Source organism: Narcine bancroftii, chromosome 2 (assembly GCF_036971445.1).
Source record: "Narcine bancroftii isolate sNarBan1 chromosome 2, sNarBan1.hap1, whole genome shotgun sequence".
In the NCBI taxonomy this organism is placed as follows: Eukaryota; Metazoa; Chordata; class Chondrichthyes; order Torpediniformes; family Narcinidae; genus Narcine; species Narcine bancroftii.
The window spans coordinates 182,004,086-182,009,955 of NC_091470.1; the positions used below are offsets into that span (position 1 = coordinate 182,004,086).

Below are 5,870 nucleotides of genomic sequence, written 5' to 3' on the forward strand. Positions count from 1 at the left end.
AAAACCCTCCCCACCGTCAAGAGCATCTACAGGGAATGCTGCTGTCAGAGAGCAGCAGCGATCTTCAAGAATCCACACCACCCAACACATATTCAGGCCATCCGGCCACCCAAGAAAGCAGGCCAGCCAGCCCAGCAAAGTTTACACCTAAATGCTGCAAGGAGAGACTGAAGCAAAGGCCACACAAACTTGTCTTTAAAAAGAGATTAATTATAGATTTATTCCAATAATTTTCTTTGTGGAATTTATTGTATAGTTCAACAATTTAGCCTATTGAGTTCTGCATTTAACAAAGAACAAGGTGATGGAGTGATCAGATTTTTTTGTTAAATAAATATTCGAGTGAATGTTTAACATTAGCTTACCGGGGATATTCCATGCCGAAAGATTGCACGAGCAAATAGAGAAAGAGTCCTGCTGTGGGGGAGGGGGGCATCAGATTTTACAAAGAACCACAAAAATCAAGTCAATGGAACATCACAACATAGAAACTAGCCCTGCGGCCCTTTCAGTCTGTGCTAAACCATCATTCTGGTCTCATTGACCTGCACCCCCCCCCCCCCCCCATCCTTGTACCTGTCCAAAAAAGGGTGGCTCGGTTGGCATAGCAGTTAGAGTAATGCCTTTACAGTGCCAGCACCAGGGTTCAAATCCCATACTCTTTATGATCTCCCTGTGCCCGTGTGGCTTCCCCCCATCCCGGGGGCTCAGCACGAGCCGGGGGTGAATTGGATGGCACGGGCTTGTGGGCCGAAATGGCTTGCTAACCATGCTGTATGCCTGCACTCACTTTAGCTGGCAACTCATTTCACACTCCCACCACTCTCTGTGTGAAGAAGTTCCCCCTAAGTTTTCTCCCTTTCACCCTGTAATGCACGTCGAAAGAACCAAAGACTTGTTGATCCAAACCAAGGCTTTTATTAACTAAAAGACTGGAGTGTATCACAAGTAGGTCGACCAGTCCAAAATGACCTAGTTTGGCTAAGAGCAATCCTTTAGGACCTGCCAGTAGGTGTAACTACACTCTCAGCCAATCAGTCATCCTACCATCTGTACATAGACACATTGGTGATAGAATCTGTACTATCACACACCCTTAACCTGGTTTGTATCTCACCAGCCCTCAGTAGGAAAAGTCTATCTGCATTTACTCTGAAAGCACTTCCAGGTGGCCAAAACACTCCCATGTTGAGCCACCTATTCTACCCCTACACGGCTGTCAGGAGGCCACCAGGAAATAGAGAACCCAACCAGTAAGGAGCACTTCCCTCACCTTCCTCCCGTAGGTATGACTTCCGGCTCCGAGCATCCCCCGTCGCACCCAAAAGCAGCAGTGGGACTTACGGCCGTAGTCGCCACCATTCGCGGCTTCTCTTTGAGCCAGCGCATCCGGGTGACAGAAAGGCAGCTTCTCCATGGCCACCTGAACGTCTCAGCTGCACTCACCGGCCCATTATCTGCATTACGAGCACCTGAAGGCAGCTTCTGTCTACCACCCTGATCATTCTTCTGCACTCTGGGGAATAAAGTCCTGAACTGTCTCTTTCCCTACAGTTCAAGTCTTAGCAACATCCTGGTAAATCTCTACCCTCAATCCTTTTTGCTCTCCCGTTAGTTGACAGGCTGAATGCAAATTTAGTCAAACCCAGAACCATTCCCTTTTTCCTTCCCCATCCACGTTACAGATCCTTTCTATAGTGTATTTGACGGCTCTTAAAAGAGCCATTGTGCTGCGGGTTTGCGGAAGAAACTCAGGCGCGCTCACCGCGGATGCGCCGGGCCAGGTGCACATCCTTGGGCATTACCGTGACCCGCTTGGCGTGGATGGCACACAGGTTGGTGTCCTCGAACAGCCCCACCACATAGGCCTCGCTGGCCTCCTGCAGGGCCATGACGGCCGAGCTTTGGAAGCGCAGGTCCGTCTTGAAGTCCTGCGCCACCTCGCGGACGAGCCGTGGAAGGGCATCTTGCGGATGAGCAGCTCGGTGGACTTCTGGTAGCGCCGGATCTCCCTCAGCGCCACCGTGCCCGGCCGGTAGCGGTGCGGCTTCTTCACGCCGCCCGTGGCCGGGGCGCGCTTGCGGGCCGCTTTGGTCGCCAGCTGCTTCCGGGGCGCCTTGCCGCCCGTCGACTTGCGCGCTGTCTACTTAGTCCTCGCCATCCTGAGGCACTCGCAATTCAAGCGCCTTTTATACAACAACCGGCCCATCGGCGTCTTGTGATTGGTCAAGGGATTCACCGCCCTCGCACTTGATTGGCACGCTTCTCCATGCGCTCAAAATTGCAACACCGGTAAACATTCGCAGAAGGCTGCCGGTCGAATGGCTCCCTCGTCCGGGGGGCTGGGTTATTAGTTCTCTGCTGCATACCCGTTGTTTTCAAATGACTTCCCGCTCACTTCCCACCTTAAGCAATCCCTAGGCAGTCGTTGCTCTGTAAGGGATTGCTTAAGGTGGGATGTGAGTGGGAAAGGAAGGTTGAGAATCACTGCTCTTGACCCAATTGTTACAAATATTTTGCTTGAGAAACATTGTCATTGTCCTATTTCCTTCAGAGTTTTGAAACCGTGCACATAACGATGAGGGGCAATTAAAACTTTTTCTTTCCAGTCACACACACCTTAAGTAATCCCTTACTAATCACAGAGCATTTATGGCATAGGGAATAGTTGAAAGAAACCGTTTAAAAACCACTCCTTTACATCGATGACTGGGTGGTACTCGGTACAGCAACACCGTCCACAAATAAAACACTAAAGTTTGAAGACCCCAAGAGCCAACCATTTCTGTGTCACACTCCCACATCCACAAATCTGTCCATGGCCTTATGTACTGTCCTACCTTTAAATTGGAGGAACAATACCTGATTTTCTGTCTGGGCGCTCTTCAGCCGGGTGGCATTAACATCGACTTTTCCGATTTCGGCTAACCTGCTCTCCTCTCCCCCCCCTCGCCCCTTCCCCTTTCCAGTTCTCCTCCCCCCCATTCCCTCTCTATTTACTTGCTGTCCCCTCCTCCCTTCTTCACCTATTACCTTCTAGCTTTGCAACCACACCTTCCACCTCCTATTTTATTCAGAAGCCTGCCAACGTTTTTCCATAAATTGATGTAGGGCTCAAGCCCGAAATGTCGGTTATGTATCTTTATCTTTGCTATATAAAGGAATTGTGTTTTTACTTCAACCACGGTGTCTACAGATTTTCGTCCTTTACTATTCTTCTTTCTTTGGCTTGGCTTCGCGGATGAAGATTTATGGAGGGGGTAAATGTCCACGTCAGCTGCAGGCTCGTTTGTGGCTGACAAGTCCGATGCGGGACAGGCAGACACGGTTGCAGCGGTTGCAGGGGAAAATTGGTTGGTTGGGGATGGGTGTTGGGTTTTTCCTCCTTTGCCTTTTGTCAGTGAGGTGGGCTCTGCGGTCTTCTTCAAAGGAGGTTGCTGCCCGCCAAACTGTGAGGCACCAAGATGCACGGTTTGAGGCGATATCAGCTCACTGGCGGTGGTCAATGTGGCAGGCACCAACAGATTTCTTTAGGCAGCCCTTGTACCTTTTCTTTGGGGCACCTCTGTCCTGGTGGCCAGTGGAGAGCTCGCCATATAACACGATCTTGGGAAGGCGATGGTCCTCCATTCTGGAGACGTGACCCACCCAGCGCAGCTGGATCATCAGCAGCGTGGACTCGATGCTGTCGACCTCTGCCATCTCGAGTACTTCGACGTTAGGGATGAAAGCGCTCCAATGAATGTTGAGGATGGAGCAGAGACAACGCTGGTGGAAGCGTTCTAGGAGCCGTAGGTGATGCCGGTAGAGGACCCATGATTCGGAGCCGAACAGGAGTGTGGGTATGACAACGGCTCTGTATACGCTTATCTTTGTGAGGTTTTTCAGTTGGTTGTTTTTCCAGACTCTTTTGTGTAGTCTTCCAAAGGCGCTATTTGCCTTGGCGAGTCTGTTGTCTATCTCGTTGTCGATCCTTGTATCTGATGAAATGGTGCAGCCGAGATAGGTAAACTGGTTGACCGTTTTGAGTTTTGTGTGCCCAATGGAGATGTGGGGGGGGGGCTGGTAGTCATGGTGGGGAGCTGGCTGATGGAGGACCTCAGTTTTCTTCAGGTTGACTTCCAGGCCAAACATTTTGGCAGTTTCCGCAAAACAGGACGTCAAGCGCTGAAGAGCTGGCTCTGAATGGGCAACTAAAGCGGCATCGTCTGCAAAGAGTAGTTCACGAACAAGTTTCTCTTGTGTTTTGGTGTGAGCTTGTAGGCGCCTCAGATTGAAGAGACTGCCATCCGTGCGGTACCGGATGTAAACAGCATCTTCATTGTTGAGGTCTTTCATGGCTTGGTTCAGCATCATGCTGAAGAAGATTGAAAAGAGGGTTGGTGAGAGAACACAGCCTTGCTTCACGCCATTGTTAATGGAGAAGGGTTCAGAGAGCTCATTGCTGTATCTGACCCGACCTTGTTGGTTTTCCTGGTGCGAGAAAGTGACAAACGAGATGTGCTCCACACCAGGGTCATGCCCAGCGCGGAATGCCACACTGACCACCGGCTGGTTCGCTGCAAGCTCAACCTTCACTTCAAGCCAAAGCCCAGGAACAGTAAAGCCCCCAGAAAGAGGTTCAATGTTGGAAACCTGCAGTCAGACGAAGCGAGAGGAAACTTCCAGGCAAACCTCAAAGCAAAGCTTGACGATGCAATCCGCCTCACGGACCCGTCCCCTGAAACCCTCTGGGATCAGTTGAAGACTACCATCCTGCAATCCACTGAAGAGGTACTGGGCTTCTCCTCCAGGAAAAACAAGGACTGGTTCGAAGAAAACAGCCAGGAAATCCAGGAGCTGCTGGCAAAGAAGCGAGCTGCCCACCAGGCTCACCTTACAAAGCCGTCCTGTCCAGAGAAGAAACAAGCCTTCCGTCGCGCATGCAGCCATCTTCAGCGCAAACTCTGGGAGATCCAAAATGAGTGGTGGACTAGCCTCGCCAAGCGAACCCAGCTCAGCGCGGACATTGGCGACTTCAGGGGTTTCTACGAGGCTCTAAAGGCTGTGTACGCCCCCTCACCCCAAGTCCAAAGCCCGCTGCACAGCTCAGACGGCAAAGTCCTCCTCAGTGACAAGATCTCCATCCTCAACCGATGGTCAGAACACTTCCAATCTCTTTTCAGTGCCAACCGCTCAGTCCAAGATTCCGCCCTGCTCCAGCTCCCTCAACAGCCCCTAAGGCTAGAGCTGGATGAGGTCCTCACCCAGGATGAGACATATAAGGCAATCGAACAACTGAAAAGTGGCAAAGCAGCAGGTATGGATGGAATCCCCCCCAGAGGTCTGGAAGGCTGGCGGCAAAACTCTGCATGTCAAACTGCATGAGTTTTTCAAGCTTTGTTGGGACCAAGGAAAACTGCCTCAGGACCTTCGTGATGCCACCATCATCACCCTGTACAAAAACAAAGGTGAGAAATCAGACTGGGGAATCACGCTGCTCTCCATTGCAGGCAAAATCTTCGCTAGGATTCTCCTAAATAGAATAATACCTAGTGTCGCCGAGAATATTCTCCCAGAATCACAGTGCGGCTTTCGCTCAGAGGAACTACTGACATGGTCTTTGCCCTCAGACAGCTCCAAGAAAAGTGCAGAGAACAAAACAAAGGACTCTACATCACCTTTGTTGACCTCACCAAAGCCTTCGACACCGTGAGCAGGAAAGGGCTTTGGCAAATACTAGAGCGCATCGGATGCCCCCCAAAGTTCCTCAACATGATTATCCAACTGCACGTCCTTTACTATAATGCTGGAGAAACTATACCAAAGGAGGTAAAACATGAAAGTCTGTAGACACCATGGGTGAAGTAAAAACACAAAGCTGGAGAAAT

At 50.7% G+C, this 5,870-nt stretch overlaps 1 pseudogene; it reads right to left on the reverse strand.

Annotated features, from left to right (window-relative positions):
• On the reverse strand, nt 1–2,161 carry LOC138752536 (histone H3-like; annotated as a pseudogene).
• Nucleotides 2,162–5,870: the final 3,709 nt, after the last annotated feature.